Source organism: Papio anubis, chromosome 15 (assembly GCF_008728515.1).
Source record: "Papio anubis isolate 15944 chromosome 15, Panubis1.0, whole genome shotgun sequence".
NCBI lineage: Eukaryota > Metazoa > Chordata > Mammalia > Primates > Cercopithecidae > Papio > Papio anubis.
This window is the reverse complement of record NC_044990.1, coordinates 83842237-83861423: the sequence shown is the minus strand read 5'-3', so window position 1 is coordinate 83861423 and position 19187 is coordinate 83842237. Positions and strand designations below refer to the sequence as shown.

At 36.4% G+C, this 19187-nt stretch overlaps 1 long non-coding RNA gene across 1 annotated transcript in view; it reads left to right on the top strand.

Moving 5' to 3' along the window:
• LOC110741742 overlaps positions 1–19187 on the top strand; it is a 120348-nt gene that overhangs the window by 13053 nt on the left and 88108 nt on the right. The gene's annotated exons all lie outside the window — the stretch shown is intronic.

Below are 19187 nucleotides of genomic sequence, written 5' to 3'. Positions count from 1 at the left end.
GTCCTTGGTAAAATCGGTTATTATTATATATTAAAAAACGATGATATTTCTAATTTTGTCATATTCTTCTTATTAACTGGCATTCTTTGAAAATTACTTTTCTCTTTATATATATATTTTCATCTTTCTAAGTTGTGTATTTAAGATATTTTAAATATTTAAGCATCTTAAAAAATTTAAAGTAGAACATTTTGTAATTACTATGATTTCTTATATAAACACCACATTTTGATAAAAATAAAAAGTATATTACATAAACTCATTAAAGTCTTTTAAATATATACACTTATCTGTTTCCTTTCAAAGCAATTTTTGTTAAAAGTAGGAAGGAGTAAAACCCACTGTGCCTTGGGTTTTCATTTTCTATTCCAACTAAAAAGTGCATGTCTGCAGAAATGTATCATTCATCCACTCAAACTTTCCTGAGAACCTGCCTCCATCAAGGGACTTCGTTAGCTGTAAAGTGCTGACTAAACTTGTGTTTATACCTCCACTCATGAAATAGGAAATACACACACACACATACACACATATGCATTTGTGTTTATACCTCCACTCATGAAATAGGAAGTACACACGCACACACATACACACATATGCATTCGTGTTTATACCTTCCCTCATGAAATAGGAAATATAGACACACACACACACACACATATGCATTCGTGTTTATACCTCCACTCATGAAATAGGAAATACACACACACACACACACGCATTTGTGTTTATACCTCCACTCAGGAAATATGAACTATACACACACACATATGCATTTGTGTCTATACCTCCACCGATGAAATAGGAAATACACACAAACACACACACATACACACATATGCATTCCTGTTTATATCTCCACTCATGAAATAGGAAGTACACACACACACACACACACATTCATGTTTATACCTCCACTCATGGAATAGGAAATATGCACACATACATGGACACACATATTCATTCTTGTTTATAACTCCACTCATGAAATAGGAAATACACACACACACACATACATTTGTGTTTTTACCTCCAGTCATGAAATAGAATATATGTATATAATATATGTTATGTAAATAGAATTATGTGTATGTATAACATACAATTTTCTAATTTGGGCTGTAGGTCAATATACATAGATTTCTCCTGGCTGTAGGTGACCATGTCACTTGCATTTATTATAATATATTTTAATTCATGGAATTTAAATGAAGTTTTAACACCAGAGACTTTCACAGAGATTCAGATAATTTGAGATAGTACATAATATGTTTAAAAAGCTTATTTTTTTTCTGTGAGTATTGCTTGTTTCCATAGACGTTTCATTCTATAAAGGTTCAAAATATAATTTTAACTAACAAACTATGTAGGTAATTATACCCATTCTGCAGTCTGTTAGCAGCTTTTGATCAGATTCTCATAGCAGAATTTTCCCATATACAGTTGCTAATATAGAAGAAAAATATCATCTTCTTATTGGATTATCTTGTTAACTTGCTTTTGCCTAATGTTTTGGCATCTTTTGGTAAATTTCTGGAATGAATAACAATAATTTACACAGACTACTCTAATAAAGGGTTTTTATAGCCTATGTGAAAATAAAGATATGCATTTTAGGAACTTTTGCAGACATAAATACTTGTTCTGTAAAATATTTGTCAAATGTAGCAGATGTGGAAAGCACAGATCCTGGAGTGAAAAACCTACAGCTTGAATTCCACTCCATCATTTATTAGACCTGTGACTTGGTCAAGTTGCTTAATTTCTCTGAACATCAATTTACTTGTCTGTAAAGAGAGAGTGGTGGTACATAATAGATATTTTGACAGGTTGTTAAAAGCTACAGATGATGTGTGTTGGGAGTCTGATGCCTAGTACTTCTATTAGGCAAGGTTTTTCAGAGGAAAAAACCAATAGGATGTGTATGTATACATATGTACACACACACACACACACACACGAATGAGGGACATTTAATTTAAGGAATGGGGTCATGTGATCATGGCAAATCTGAAATATTAAGGACAGGCAGGCAGGTCTGAAGACAAGGGAAGATTTAACACTGCACCTCCAGTCCGAAGGCAGTCTGGAGTCAGAATTCCTTCTTCCTCAGGGGACCTCAGTCTTTTTCTCTTAAAGCTTTCAACTGATTAGATAAGTCACACACATTATAAAGGACAACCTGCTTTAATGAGTCTACTGATTTCAGTGTGGATCTCATCTGAAAAATACCTTCGCAGAAACACTTAGTCTGAGGTTTAACCACATTTCTGGGTGCTACACATCAAATTAGCTATCACAGAACCTCTACACAGAAAGGTACTGACATTTGTTAAAATCATAGAATTCTATTTACATGACCAACCAGAGTGTGTCTAGAGGGCTCCAGTGGCCCTGCAGAGTTTCCATTTTTACTGACAGTTTCTTGGATAGTGTCTCCTATTGGCTGCTCTCACTTTCTATCTTTTCATTGTTTCTTTGAGATTTCATAGGAACAGTCCCATTTTAGCTGAAAGTGTCACTGGCTCCCAGGATCCCAAAGCCAGTGAGTAGATATGGCAAGTAATACCTGATCCCATATAGAAGAGGGAAAATCCCTCTCTTCCATACCTGTGGCTTAAGGTAGCACTGTTTATCTAGCAGACTCACAAAAATCTACCACGAAAACGGTGACTTCAACTTCTAATTTAGCTTTTCTCCCAATTCATTCTCAAACCAATCCCTCAAATTAAGAAGCAAGGAATGCTTCATTAGTTACCTTCATTACAGTCGTCTCTCTCGAGGTGCACTGAACTCCTTTGTCTTCAACTGATCCTCTCCTCTCCCCACAGAAGATCAATGTGCGGAGGAATATTTCCTTTAAAGCTGGGAGTGCATGCAGCTAAGCAACTTTAGAGATGAATGGTTCCATATTCCCTGGAGCCAATTCTAGATGAGCTCAATTGATATACTCTTAAAAATAGTAATTCTATTTATTTTACAAGTGCTATGTAAACAGAGAGGTAAGTACCAGCATTGTAATTCACTACAAAGACCTGATTTTGATGTACAAACATAACTAAATAGCTACACCCTCTAATTGCAGAATCCAGATTTCCTCCAAACTTTATCTCATTCTAGTCAGGAAAACAGCTATCGTCTTTTTTTGGGTTTGTTTTTTTTCATCGAATGCTTTTATTATCATGTTTGAAGCTTTTGATTAAGTTGGCATCGTAAGAAACTCTTTCCTATTTTCTTTCTTGTTTTTCTTGATAAGCCTGAGTCAGTAATTCTGGCTAGTATTACAGGTTTGTGTTTTTGGGTACATTCATTTATCATGGAGTGAGTCACTTTGCTGTTTTTGTTTCCACTGTATTCTGAAAGGCACCCACAGAAACATGACAAGAATGCAGGCTTGCATGGAAGAAATTCTCATGCCGAGTCTGCTCTGTCTCCACAGTGAGTCTAGCCTACATAACATCGTCTTTGAACAATAGAAAGCAATGGCTAAGGATAAAAGAATGGGTTCAGATAAAACAGAATTTTCTACCACCCCGAATATTCACTCCATATTTAATATGAAGCCAAATATTTTAACATAAATGTGTTTTTATTGTCTTTGTCCTAGTCTCCCAGTAGGGAAGTTTTTGTACTTGGTACTTCTTTGTTTTTTTTTTTGTTTGTTGGCTTTTACTGTTTTCTTAATTTTAAATTCTAAGCCTTCAGGTGCCTTGTTTATAAAAACGATTCCGGATTTTATACTTTTTAAATATGGTTTCTTAACCATTTGCAGTTTTGCTAAGAGGAAAGGAGAATCTATAAAGTTTGTTTACATGAAAGGAAAATCTCTGTATAGCATTCTATCAAAACTGTAAGAAAATGAAAATTAATTATTAGTATTGATAGGTTTTGGCTGTTCCCTCCAAATGTCATGCTGAGATGATCCCCAGTGTTGGAGGTGGGGTCTGCTGAGAGGTGTTCGGGTCATGGAGGCATATCCCCCATGACTTGGTGCTGTCCTCTTCGACTCCCTCTTGCTCCTGCTCTGGCCGTATGACATACCTGCTCCCCCTTCACCTTCTGCCATGAGCAAAAGCTCCCTGAAGCCCCCCCAGAAGCTGAGCAGATGCCGGGACCAGGCTTATACAGCTTGCAGAACTGTTGAGCCAATTAAACCTCTTTTCTTTATAAACTATTCAGTCTCAGGTATTGTTTGGTAGCAAGGCAACAACAGCCTAATAAAAGTAGACCTAATGGAAAGTGAGCCATGCCGTTTGTTCCTTTGAATATATTTGGACAATTAAACCAATATAAAAAAAGAAATTATATGCAGTTTCTGACTCGGGTTCCCTGAATTTAAATGGTAGCAGAAGATTCCCCTATCTGGAAAAGAGAAAGTCTTCCTAGGAAAACGCAGAAGCTGTTCCAACTGTGTAATGGAGCAGCATCCTTCTTCTGAAACACATTTTCACTTGGAAACCTAACAGATAAATAAAAATATGAAGAGGGAGCTTTTCTATTTAGAGTGTGAGAAGAGGGTGTCGGGTGCCAGGTTCTACTTCATTAAGCTCCTTTCAACTGCTGAGATGCCATAGACCCTTGTGCTATCTTCCAGGAACTCAGACTCAAAACTCTTGCACCAGAAACAACTAGATGGGTAAATCATAAAACGAAACAGAGAGAAAAAACAATTTTCCCAATGCTATCACCCCTATTACCTGACAAAAGTCCTGGACGATGGTCTTGAAATCAGTTCCTTCAGGTCTTTAGAGGGTCTCTGTAGTTTTTCCATAGGTTACCAGCCACGTGCTTGGAGGCAAGCTGGCTAAAGTAAAATTCTAAACTGAACTGAGCTTGATAGAGTTCTGTGGTCATATTCCCAGCACAGTCTCCGTGTTGGGAAGGAAAATTGCTTTTTCTCTCATTGCAGAAAAAAAAAAAGTGTCAATGATCAAGTCTAGATTCCTTACAACTTCTGTTAGTTTCCTGCACTTCACGGATAATCAAATTCCTCACAACAAAACTGATGAGCTGTCTCTCAAAATTGTTGACTTTTGCCTTATAAGGTTGGTGGAAGTGAGAATGTGGTATTTTAGGTTCTCAAGACCGACTTTATATATCCATAGGGAATAATGTATTTTATCCTATTTTGTTACTCTGTATGTATTAAGGGCCATTTAAAAGTTCTCTCATATCAGTAGAAATAACTGAGCTGGAGTTTGCTTGTTGAGAATGTATAGGCACAATATATCATTAGAAGAGTGATATGACTATTATTTTGGTGAAATAATACAAAAGGAATCATAAAAATAGAGCTGTCTAATAATGAACCATGTGATTAAAAAAAGAAAAGTTAACTTTCTCATCACTGGAAATAAGGAATGAGCCAGTGGCCATGGATCACTGATATCATTGTAAAGATTCCTATATTGAGTGGGAATGCAGACAAAATAACCTCCGAAGTCTCTGCTAAATTTATGGTCATATAAAAGAAATACAGCTGGATTGCCTATCAAAAAGATCCAGGGCAGTGGATACTAACTTTCTTTACTTGCAGCCAAAGTTTTGAAATCTTAGTAGAGTGTTTTGTTGTAAATTTAATTGATTAACCCTGATTCTACTGCAGTCAGCAAATTAAATTCAAGCCTGTATTATGAAATATTATGAAATAAGCGCTTTAGAACTGTCATCTGTATTAAGCAGCTGTAAAAAAGCAGTGTCAAGCCTTGATGATTTCATATAAAATTGAAATAATTTTCAGTATTCCTCATGGTGATGTATATGTTTTGTTATACACACACAGAATAAAAACAAGCAAACAAAAAAGCCAAAATGTTATTTTAAAATACTTAAGAAAAAAAAAAACGGTTTGGAAAAAAATATCGATATCAGCACTAATTTAACTTTATAAACTTTCCAATGTAGTTCATGTTCAGTATATTAGCATAATATTGATTGTATTAGAGGGGCTCGGTATTTCTTACTGACTTAAGTATGTTTAAGTAAGAACATATCTATTTTGATTAATGAGGTCTATATACCTTCTCTCTTGATTACTCTCCAGTTTTGGGGAAATCACTTTGGTAGCTGTATTAGCTCTTTTAGGCCACCTGAAAACTTCTTAACAAACTAAGTGGTACACTAGTAAACAAAAAGAACTCACGCGGCTTCTCTTGAAACGAATACATCATTGGGAATTCTGAGAAACCACTTAAAACATAATTATTGTTTTGAATGAATCAGCAGAGAATTCTAGTCTAAACTCTTCTAAAAGCCTACATTTTTTTCTAGTTTTATTACATTTAAATTTAAAGATTTTTTTCAAACCGTTTTTGAACAAGAACAGTCATTAGATTATTTTAAAAGATTAGGCTAAAATATGCAAAATTCCCTTCAGTAATACATTTTTTAACTGGAATTATAATTAGTCATAAGGGGAAAGTCATTTTAGTGAAAAATAAAATTCAAAAAAGCTAAACATTAACTGCTGAAGTTGCTTTTTGCCCTTTGCAAATACTTTCTTCATTATATCATTCTCTCTATATTTTTGAATGCATGTATTTCCAAAGAAATTACCTTTTGCTTAATATAAAATTTTAGGCAATTAGATGCAAAAGTGTAGTAAAGCAACATTAAAGTTGCCAATTTAAACATAGGGAAGCAAAACAGCCCAGGAGTTAAAGTTCTGACAGCTATTTTAACCAGCACACATGGCCAGTGCCACTCAGTACATAGACACATGCCCATTTTCACAGTCACTGAGGAGTTCTAAGAGTTGATTTTGAAACATAATGGAAATTACCTTTTTGGGGGAAATAATATAAATTTGAGATAAATTATTGACTGTCCGTACTCAAAAGATTTTTTTCCAAAATGAAAAAAATATATAAATGTCTTCAGCATAATAATCTAGGATAAGTAGTTAATGATACTACATTAAGGCATTTCTTAGGGCTTGCAAATTCATGATAGACATTTGGTGATAGCCATGTCCAGGGTTAGAGGAGTTCTTTCTTGCCTCTTTCTTTCTTTTTCTTTCTCTCTTTCTTTCTTTCTTTCTTTCTTTTCTTTTCTTTTCTTTCTTTCTTTCTTTCTTGCTTGCTTTCTTTTTCTTTCTTTCTTTCTTTCTTTCTTTCTCTTTCTTTCTTTCTTTCTTTCTTTCTTTCTTTCTTTCTTTCTTTCTTTCTTTCTTTCTTTCTTTCTCTTTCTTTCTTCTTCTTTCCTTTTTCTCTCTTCCTTTCTTTCTCTCTCTCTTTCTTTCTTTCTTTCTTTCTCTTTCTTTCTTTCCCTCCCTTCCTTCCTTCCTTCCTTCCTTCCTTCCTTCCTTCCTTCCTTCCTTCCTTCCTTCCTTCCTTCCTTCCTTCCTCCTTTCTTTCTTTCTTTCTAAAGGAATGTGTAAATTAATAACAAAAACCTTTAACATATAAATAAATTGATAAATTACTGAGCAAACCAAACCAAACTGTCCACCCATGTTTTTCCTTGTGGTAGCCTGCTCCAACCATACCAGCAAGGCCTACAAAAAGCAAAAAACAAACAAACAAACAAACAAAAAAAAAAACACCTATGTATTTGGTGATATTTTCTTAAACAAAGATTTTTTATTGTAATGCCTCACTGTTTCTCTCGTTTGAATCTGAGTCACAATTTAGACACAAATCCTGAGGTCAGATCCTGGCTCATAGCTGGATACCATAGAGCATGTGCTGTGTTCCTGACTCCTCATTTACGATATAGAAATGATAAATCCCACAGCAGAATGTTCGAGTGAAAAAGAAATAGGAAAATATAACATATCATACATAAGACCTCTTATAAAAAACACAGATTCCAAAATGACATGGTGATTATCATCATTTTATTATAGCCAATAAATTGCCAGGGATTTAAAAAACTATCATTCTCTGAGAATTCTATTTAAGAACATACATATAGATAAACTAGGCATTCAAGATTTTGTAACAGGATCTGGAAATAAAGTCAACACAAAACTTTTATATCCTGCTGCTGGTATTCAGTTTTTCTGTTCTTGAACAGATATTAATTATCCACATTCCCTAATTTCTCTCTCAAGTTTACTTAAAAAAAAAAATCTACTGGGATTATCTACGTGGTGCCAGACACACGTGAAGGACAGGGTAGCAGAGAAAATAAACATGCTCCCATTTCTATGGAGTTTATCCTGTGATGGAGGACATTCTTGGCTTGTGCATTTATTTGGTTCAGCTATGTAAGGGATGGTAAAGGGAATATGTTCATTATAAAAACATAGTCTTACTTTCTCTCCTAATTACTGTTAAGTGTTCAGAGGTATGGGAATGGTCAAACAGAAAATGGAAAATTATAATAAAAAAAAGAAAGATATCCAAGTCCAAAGTAAAACTATACAATTTTATAACACAGACCAAGAAAATTTTCACGTAGAATTTGGTATACTCTCGTTGCCCCATCAAATCCACCCTTTTAGTGCTCTATATTTTCTTTCTGTTTTTAACATATGTAACTGGGCATTCTGAGCTGGCTTCCTAGGAGTGCAGACATTAGTAATACAGACAACTTCTGTTCCTCTTCCCCCTACACACCGCTTGTAAATCAGTACTTACTTATTTATATGTTTTCAACTTTTGGAGTTATGACAGAGGAGAAGTAGACGAATTTAGGTAGAAAGATAGGAAGGAACTGCTGAGCCAAAACTGGATGAGAATTGAACAAAGAAACTGGTCTCACCATGGGGTTAGTCTCCAACTCAGCAAAAAATGAATTTTTTTTTTTATTATTATTATACTTTAAGTTCTAGGGTACATGTGCGTAACGTGCAGGTTTGTTACATATGTATACTTGTGCCATGTTGCTGTGCTGCACCCATCAACTCGTCAGCACCCATCAACTTGTCATTTACATCAGGTATAACTCCCAATGCAATCCCTCCCCACTCCCCCCCCTCCCCCCACCCCCTCCCCCCTCCCCATGATAGGCCCCGGTGTGTGATGTTCCCCTTCCCGAGTCCAAGTGATCTCATTGTTCAGTTCCCACCTATGAGTGAGAACATGCGGTGTTTGGTTTTCTGTTCTTGTGATGGTTTGCTGAGAATGATGGTTTCCAGCTGCATCCATGTCCCTACAAAGGACACAAACTCATCCTTTTTTATGGCTGCATAGTATTCCATAGTGTATATGTGCCACATTTTGTTAATCCAGTCTGTCACTGATGGACATTTGGGTCGATTCCAAGTCTTTGCTATTGTGAATAGTGCCGCAATAAACATACGTGTGCATGTGTCTTTAGAGCAGCATGATTTATAATCCTTTGGGTATATACCCAGTAATGGGATGGCTGGGTCATATGGTACATCTACTTCTAGATCCTTGAGGAATCGCCATACTGTTTTCCATAATGATTGAACTAGTTTACAATCCCACCAACAGTGTAAAAGTGTTCCTATTTCTCCACATCCTCTCCAGCACCTGTTGTTTCCTGACTTTTTAATGATCGCCATTCTAACTGGTGTGAGATGGTATCTCATTGTGGTTTTGATTTGCATTTCTCTGATGGCCAGTGATGATGAGCATTTTTTCATGTGTCTGTTGGCTGTATGAATGTCTTCTTTTGAGAAATGTCTGTTCATATCCTTTGCCCACTTTTTGATGGGGCTGTTTGTTTTTTTCTTGTAAATTTGTTTGAGTTCTTTGTAGGTTCTAGATATTAGCCCTTTGTCAGATGAGTAGATTGCAAAAATTTTCTCCCATTCTGTAGGTTGCCTGTTCACTCTGATGGTAGTTTCTTTTGCTGTGCAGAAGCTCTTTAGTTTAATGAGATCCCATTTGTCAATTTTGGCTTTTGCTGCCGTTGCTTTTGGTGTTTTAGACATGAAGTCTTTGCCCATGCCTATATCGTGAATGGTACTACCTAGGTTTTCCTCTAGGGTTTTTATGGTATTAGGTCTAACATTTAAGTCTCTAATCCATCTTGAATTAATTTTCGTATAAGGAGTAAGGAAAGGATCCAGTTTCAGCTTTCTACTGATGGCTAGCCAATTTTCCCAGCACCATTTATTAAACAGGGAATCCTTTCCCCATTTCTTGTTTCTCTCAGGTTTGTCAAAGATCAGATGGCTGTAGATGTGTGGTATTATTTCTGAGGACTCTGTTCTGTTCCATTGGTCTATATCTCTGTTTTGGTACCAGTACCATGCTGTTTTGGTTACTGTAGCCTTGTAGTATAGTTTGAAGTCAGGTAGCGTGATGCCTCCAGCTTTGTTCTTTTGACTTAGGATTGTCTTGGAGATGCGGGCTCTTTTTTGGTTCCATATGAACTTTAAAGCAGTTTTTTCCAATTCTGTGAAGAAACTCATTGGTAGCTTGATGGGGATGGCATTGAATCTATAAATTACCTTGGGCAGTATGGCCATTTTCACGATATTGATTCTTCCTATCCATGAGCATGGTATGTTCTTCCATTTGTTTGTGTCCTCTTTTATTTCACTGAGCAGTGGTTTGTAGCTCTCCTTGAAGAGGTCCTTTACATCCCTTGTAAGTTGGATTCCTAGGTATTTTATTCTCTTTGAAGCAATTGTGAATGGAAGTTCATTCATGATTTGGCTCTCTGTTTGTCTGTTACTGGTGTATAAGAATGCTTGTGATTTTTGCACATTAATTTTGTATCCTGAGACTTTGCTGAAGTTGCTTATCAGGTTAAGGAGATTTTGGGCTGAGAAAAAATGAATTTTTATATTGAGTGACTTGTCAGATCAGGATAGAAATTAAAGCTAGAAGCCCTCAGAAATTGGAGAATTTAATAGAACATTATACGCAAATTAAGCAGAAGTTCAGGATCTTCTTTCAGGTATGTTTGAATCAAAAGTAAACCAGGGATTGGCAACACAGATGCACATCACCTCGGGACGTTCAGCTGCCCTCAAACCATGACTTTTGCTTAAGGGCCTCAGGTTGGTAATATCCCTAACCTCAGTGTGACAGAGACAAGTCTGTTAATCTCTGGAATAAGGCAATCTCATCATAGGCTTCAGCTTATTCAAATCAGTTTTCAAACATGATAGGCAGCATATACTACAGGTTCACCAAGCATAGGCAGTGATTTATCTATGAATGGGAATAAACAGAAATAACCCATTAAGTTTACAGATATTGAAATTTGTAGACGTGGTCTACAAAAATACTATGTTTTTAGGGAAAACAAGGGACTGTGTATTAAGTTATCTAAAATATTTAAAACAGATCAAAGGAAACTTCTATAAATAAAATCTAAAAACCTGAAACCACAAAGTCTATGGGTGAAATTAACAGTACATTAGAAAGAGATGCAGATAGAATGAGTGAGTTAGAAGAAACTCAATATACGGTATAAAACAGAGGAATTAAGAGACATAGAGGACTGAATGAATGGTTAGGCTTTATATTGAATCAGAGTCCTTGAAAGAAAAGAAAAAAGGATGGGTTGAAATAATGTTTGAAGAAATACTGCCTGCGAATATTCCAGAGCTGAGGAAAGACACCAGTACTCAGATTCAATGACTGGAACAATTTTTCAGTAGTATAAATACAAAGAAATTTTGCTGATGGTATAGCTGCAAAATACCAAAATCAACTGAACATTTTTAATATAACCTTGAAAAGAAAGAGAATGTAAGAAATTAGCATGATAGGAGAAATATTTAAATCAGTAATTGATTTCTCATGAACAGCAATATAAGACGAAAGAGAATGAAGTAACTTCACAAGCTGAAACATAACTCTGAATCTAATGCTTGAATTTCTTTCACAATTATATTGTCTAGTAATCCAACAGTCACATTAGAAATTAAATAGGAGCAAGAATACTTACTGCAGCCTTATTTGTATTGCTAAAAGCATAGAAATAGCATCCAGGTCAATAAGGAGGCATTTCGATAATAATTATGAGCTAGCAGTTCATTGAAATGTTGGGCATCCATTAGAAAGGAAAAGGCAGTTCTTAAATATCCATGTGGAGTTGTATTCCAGATGTAATTTTTGCAAGTGCATTGCCATTTGCATAGAGAAAATATATGTGTATATGCAGACACGTGTAGATTTTGTGGTAATCTCTGGAGAGATACTCGAGAAAATAATTGTCCTTGTGGAGAGAAATGAGGTGCTGAAGAAAAGCAGCCAAGGTTGGGGGGATTCATACTCTTTCTACCCCTTGTACCTTTTCAATCTTGTTTCACATGTACTATTATTCATGAATTACATATATTTTTAAAGGTTGATTTGATTTTATTTTTTAATTAAAAACATAGCTAAAATACAGATATCTCCACAGTTATACACAGCACAGATTAAGGAATAGTGTTGTGAAGTATCTTCATTTTAGGGGTGATTGTGTTAAAGTTCTGGGAACTTAAATGACCTTTTTCATACCATCCAAATACTGACTTGAGAATTTAAATCCAAATCCCTCTTCAAAATCCATCCTCTTATTTTTACTGTTTAATACCTCCACATATTTTTTTAAAAGTTCTATACATTTGGTACTATATAAGTTGTATTGCCATCAAATGAATATTCATGTTCACTCCAGCATTCATATGTGTTGTCCAACCTATGGGGTCCTGGGTAGATGATTAGGTCATGAGGGCAGAGTCCTCATGAATGAAGTGAGTGCCCTCATAGAGGAGACTCCAGAACACTCTCTTGCCACTTCCTTCCACCATGTGAAGGCCCAGCAAGAAGAGGGCCATCTGTGAACCAGGAAGTGATCGCTCTCCTCTGTAGACACCAAGTGACTCTGCACGTTGATCTTGGGCCTCCTAACTTCCAGAATCCTGAATGTATTTCTGTTTATAAGCCAACCAGTCTCTGGTATTCCATTATAGCAGCCAATACATACCAAAGCTGTGGCACTAACGAAATCCAACAGAGAAGAGTTGGATCTAATTGTTTTATTAAAATTTGATCTTTACTATGGCCTAAATGGCAGAGACCAGAGTTTTCCCTTTCCACTGTGTGAGCTTCCAAATGGGCCGCTAACAGATAACAAATCTACCAGCACCTTGAATCTTGGACTTCCCAGCCTCCAGAGCTGTGAGCAATCAATTTCTGTTGTTTATCAGCCACTTAATTTATGCTTTTTCATTAGAATAGCCCAAAACGAGTAAGAAAATCCCCCAAAGCAAATCAAGTGCCTTTTACATGCCTATATGCTCAGTAATATTTTTTTGAATGAATAAATGAATAAAGGTAATGTGACTGTGTATTCCCTTTGAATGTAAACCTTTAATACCGATTGCAGTATGATATTGAATTCACTTAAGAATTATTTTTATATAATTGTATAGAAGCAATTTATAATATGGAAATGTTTCTCAAATTTACAGAAATATGATCAATATTATATTTATTATATTTAGTTTGTTATTTAAACAAACTAAAAAGACATGTTTCTTCTCTCACTGTCCATGTAAATTAGTGGAAGACATTGATCTCAAATTACAATATTTAACTGTATTAAATTGTATATATAGATGCAGACTCCATGATAAAAGATTAAATGATAATTTTAAGCCAGATCCTATTATTAAAATCATCAATGATTTTTACTCTGGAGGTGTAGCCACATGACATTACCTTCAGAAAGCTTCAAAGCAGCAAAAGCATGTCACAGATCCAAATGCAGTTCCCAGTGCCAAGAAAATAGCTAATATACATGGGCATCGTTCCAAAAAAACCCATATGGCAATGTGAGTTGAACATCTTTTACAGCAGCAATTCCATTCTAACCCAAGTTCTTTCCCTTAAATAGCACCTCTTTTATTTCCTGTAGTCAAACTGGCTGTACAATCCTCACTCTTGCCAAAGCCCTTGTCTGGGATGTGCATCTCCAGGAACCAAAGTGCTAAACCTTTCTTTTTACTAGCCTGCTCTGCCAAAATCCATCTTGACACACCTTAAATTATATTAGATCAAAGGCTGAAAATTACATGCCATCAAAAGCAGAAAGATAAAATGTTTATCTATCGCATTAGGGATGTGCGATGTTTTTAAAGCACTTGATGTTTGAGTGAGACATTATTCAACGTCTCTGCAGTGCAGCATGGCTTACTTCCTTGGGGTAGTTGATAGATATATTGTAACAGGCTGGTGGCAAATATGAAGTGGCATATTCAGTATGTGTTTAGGATGTTTATGTGTTCTCTGATTCTTGTGGTGCTCTGTCTAATTGGAAATAAGGTTTACGTGGTGAGAGCAGTGAAGCAACGACAGGGCAATACTATAAAAGCGAGTCCTGCCACTGGCACTCCATTTCTTTTAATGGATTTCTACATATTTGGAAACTTTTCTAATTTCTCCTTAAAAAATAAACCCATAAATGTCAAGAAGAATGTTTTTCTTCCTAATGGAGTTTGCTTGCCAAGCTGGCTTTGTTGCAACGTTTGTAGGTGGGCTACGGTAAAGACCAGTAGAATTGCAGTAGTTTTAAATGAATATTGTCTCAAATGAAATGTAAATAAGGAACTGTGTACCCAGGCTTCAAATTGGTAAACAGATGATGCTATCATCAAGTATATTTTTAATAAATATTTGATGGAATTTACTGAAGTTCATATCTCAATAATCCATCATCCACTCCTAGATATACATTGAGATTACAAACTTAGCAATTTGTGCTGTTGCCAGAATTAAAATTTCCTAGTAAAGTTCAACTATTATATACCCTTAGCATTTTTGCACCCTTAAGTTTTTTCCTGATTATTTTGCAGGCTATAAACATGTTAACCTTTAGGACTCTTTTATGTCTGGGTACTATTTAAAAATGTATTTTAGACATAACAATCATACAATATTTTCTACTGTTATGGTTTAACAGTAGATAACTAAAATTATATATATATATAGACAAATTCTCATGCTGTCGCCCAGACTGGAGTGCAGTGGTGTGATCTTGGCTCACCGCTTCCCTGGTTCAAGCGATTCTCCTTGATTCTCCTGCCTCAGCCTCCAGAGTAGTTAGGATTACAGGCACCCACAACCATACCTGGCTAGCTTGTGTATCTTTAATAGAGACAAGGTTTCACCATGTTGGCCAGGCTTTAACATAACTGATTATGTTTCAAAAAATAATACAAATTTCAGAAAAATTCACTTGGAAATAATTTTTATTAACTTACACTCTGGGTAGAGAAAAGTAAAACATTGAAAAAGTAACTATTTGCTTTAACACTTACCCTGAAAAAAAATTAATGAATTTATCTACAGTTTCTTGGAAGTAGAAATATATTCTCAACATTGTTTTAGAAGCACATATTTAATGGAGAAATTCATTTTTATAGTGTCATTTTTAAATGTAATTTTTAATTTGGAAAATTATGACAAAAACTCATTCATTCGCTTTTTTGGGAAAATGATACGTAACCACAAGTATACGTCAAGTCCTGCAGTATGCATAGGGGTTTAATAAAATGTAGGATGACATGGTTCAGACTTGTTTAAGACAAACAGCACTGATAGGCTGTTCCATAAAACTTGTTATATTGCTTGGAAGAAATGAGGCCCATATATAACTGAATACATCAAACTTAGGAAAAAGACAACCACCACCATGTGTTTATCTATCCCCTGCAATATAATGCATTTTATGCTACACTGTGAAGATCGCTAGCCATTATGAAGATTCTTAAGGGCATGGGATGACAAAACATCTATAATGCAATGATTCCAGCACTGTGTGGTGAGTGCTCTGGACTGTGTGGATAAAATGCTTTAGAAACGAGAGATACCTATGAAAGGTAGCTGGAAAAAGATTCAGAGGAGATAGAACTTTTGAATTTGGGTCTTAACATTCTAAAAAAGGAATAGTTTGACCAAAGACATGGAAATTTATTTGAATTTGACATATTTGTTTGTTTGCTTGATAGAGATAGGGTTTCTCCACATTGCTCAGGTTAGTCTGGAACTCTTGAGCTTGAGCAATCGGACTATCTTGACCTCCCAAAGTGCTGGGATTATAGGTGTGAGCCACATGCGTAGTCTTGAATTTGACATATTTTGATATTTGGGTAAGGGAAGAAGATTAGTGCAATGGTTTGCACATTTGACCCCTCCAAACCTCATGCTAAAATTTGATCCCTGGTGTTGGAGGTGGGGCTTAATGGGAGGTATTTGGGTCATGAGGGTGGATCCCTCATGCATGACTTGGTCCCACTCTGGCCTTAATGAGTGAATTCTCACAGTGTCAGTTCTTGGTAGAGATGGTTGTTAAAAGGAGCCTGGAACCTCACCCCTCTCTCTTGTGTTCTCTCTATACACATTAGCTTCCCTTCGCCTTCCACCATCATTGTAGGTTTCCTGAGATCCTCACCAGAAGCAGATGTTGGTATGCTTCTTGTACAGCCTGCAGAACTGAGAGCCAAATAAACCTCCTTTCTTTGTAAATTACCCAGACTCATGTATTTCTTTATTGAAACATAAATGGACTAAAACATTTGATGTGGTTGAAGTGTAAGTTTTATGGAAGAGATGGTCAAGGATGTGTCCAAATGGGGTGGTTGGTAACAGACTTTGAATGTTTCCCAAATGTATGCCAAAACATCTAGACTTTACTTTTGAGCTAGAGGAAGAACAGGCACAGCCAAAACTAATTGGAAAAGTGATAGATTGCATTTTGGTTGAGAAGGATAATTCTGTTATTAAAAGACTAGATCGCCATAGAGAGAGTCAAGAAGACACCAATTTCAGTGGCCATTGTGAAAGAGGACTTGAGTTCATGGAACTTGGAGAAAGAGGTCAGAGAGCATGGCCAGGCTTTTGTGGTCAACTTGACATCAGGGATGATGTACAAAGAAAAGGCAGAGAGGAACAATCTGGCCAGTGATGTCAGTAGAGATTTGGGAAGCTCATTTTGATAGAATGGATCAAACAAAATCCAAATAAAGTAAAATTCTCAGTTATGAGAATTCAATTAAATAATTTTGCTTTAAAGGAAACTAAGATTTTTAAATGCCAAAGATAAAAGCTGAAAGTCATTATAACTTTAGTCTTCCCTAAAAGTGTTTTAAGCAAGAAAAAGAAAAAGCACTATATTTTTGAAACAAGTTGACAGGGTATTTGGCTTAATTTAAATGATTTCTCCAGCAGATATTCCTATTGTGGTCCATAAATTTTCAGTCATTTATTAATTTTTGGACCACACAGTAAAGGGTTGGACAGAGATAAAAATCAGGGAAAAGAAAAGTCCAGACATGGAAACCGCTGAGTGGGCAGAGCATTGTCCGAAATCAGGGGGCACAATGATGGAAGTGCCGCTAAGGTTGTTTCCAGGCTGCCCTAGATGTACAGAGCCAAGAGGGTGAGTCTTTCAAAGCGACAGTTGAGAAGGAGGTCACTTGAGTAGCAGGAGAGAAATGTTGGCAAGATAACTGGGCCACAAAGACAGTCCAAAGAGAGATCACGGAAGCCCATGAGGAAAGTCAGGAAGGAATTACTGCAACTCAATGGCTGCTATCATAAAAACAACCCTGCTGGTATGTGGGAGCTGGTGTCTTCCTGTGAAATATACTCCACCTAATTATTCTACAGCAAGATACTGCATCAGTGCATTCACGTTGCCTGTAAGTCTGCCTTGCCTTGTCTTGCCTTGCCAAGGGTGTGATCCAAAACTGAGTGGGCTGATATGAATTGGGTGGTGCTTTCAATTCCCTACATAGTTTGCCTCCTAAAAATCTCCTTTGGTATTTGGACCATGGGAATGCGAAGGAACCGTTCATCCAGGTAAATTAGAGCTGGAGGTAGGGGCTAACCCTCTCCTGGGGCCTCAGGGAGCTTCGTTGTGGGTCCTGGCCTGAGTGAGAAAGATAGCATCTAGCATCACAGATAACTTCTTTTTGATGCCTAGCCATATTTCTGATTTTTGTGTTTATTAAGAGTGAGAACTACATTTCCTACTAGGCTAGGTCTTACTTCACAGTTCTTAAAACGTGTTAAACCTATTTGTGGTTCTCCTTTGAATTCTTCCCAAGTTCTCCTCATGCCTCTGAAGTTGTGGAGCTGGTCCTCTAGAGATGCTGTGTCTATGATGCCAACCCAATTACAAAACACAAGCAAAAACAAACAGCTACACCAGACTTTCCAGACTCTAAACATCAAATCTCCTCTTTGACCCTATCATGAAAGTGAGTTTTTTAAAGTAAGAGTCATTGATTTGCTGTTAAATACATTATTTGCCAAATAATTTGACTTTGTAATCCCAGTGTAGTTATAATTCTGTGTGGCTAACCCTGTGTTGCTCTGCAGTTCTGTCCTTTGATTTTATGAATTCTAAAATGCTGATTTAATTTAATTTTTTAAAGATCTTCCAGTTTACTTGAGTCTGAGTAGGCTGATCCACAGAGTCATATTCAAAGAATTCCAGTGAGCCTTTAGGAGGATCTTAAGCCCTCCACTACCTTCCTGGCATTAGTTGGCTTTGAGAGCCAACCTAAGTATTTCAGAGCTGCTAGTGAAATGAATCTTTCTTACAGGTTTTACAGAGGGTTACAGAAAGTTCAGTTTCTGACTCACCCTGGTTTAGAGAAACTGTTTTTTAGGGTCACTCTCTAAGGTTGGAATCTCTCTCTCTCCCTCTCTGTTGGTTAGTGCCCTATAAACACTGACAATTTTCTTTCTCTCCGGTTCTTCATTCTTGGTCTTGTGCTTCAGTTTCCAAGTCCACATGGCTATGCTACAGTGTAAGGTTATTTACACTCACAATTTCATGATTTCTTTCTTCTGGAATTATTTGCTTGACTTGTGATTAGCTTCTCTGAATAAACTTTTTAACTATTGTTACATGATTCCCCTTTTCCTTAAATTTGTTGTTTCTATATTAGAAGCAGGAAAAGGGCCAACGTTTAGAATTTCAAAAGCAGTGTTTGAATGCACTTATTACCTGGTGAATCAGTCATTTACTGCTATCTTACAAATGACCACAGCACATAGTAGATTTAAAGAACAATTATTTGCACATTTCTCAATTTTGTGGGTCAGAAACTGGCAGCACTCAGCTGAGTGACTCTTCTGTTTTATGGGAATTCACGGCATTCACTCAGAGACAGATAGCTGGTGGGTAGTCCAGTGCCAAGGACCAAGGATGGCATCACTTATGTGTCTGGCCCTTGACAGGGATGCTGGAAGTCTGGGCTCACCTGGGAGTGGAGATGGCAACACCTACATATGACCTCTCCAGCACGGCAGTCG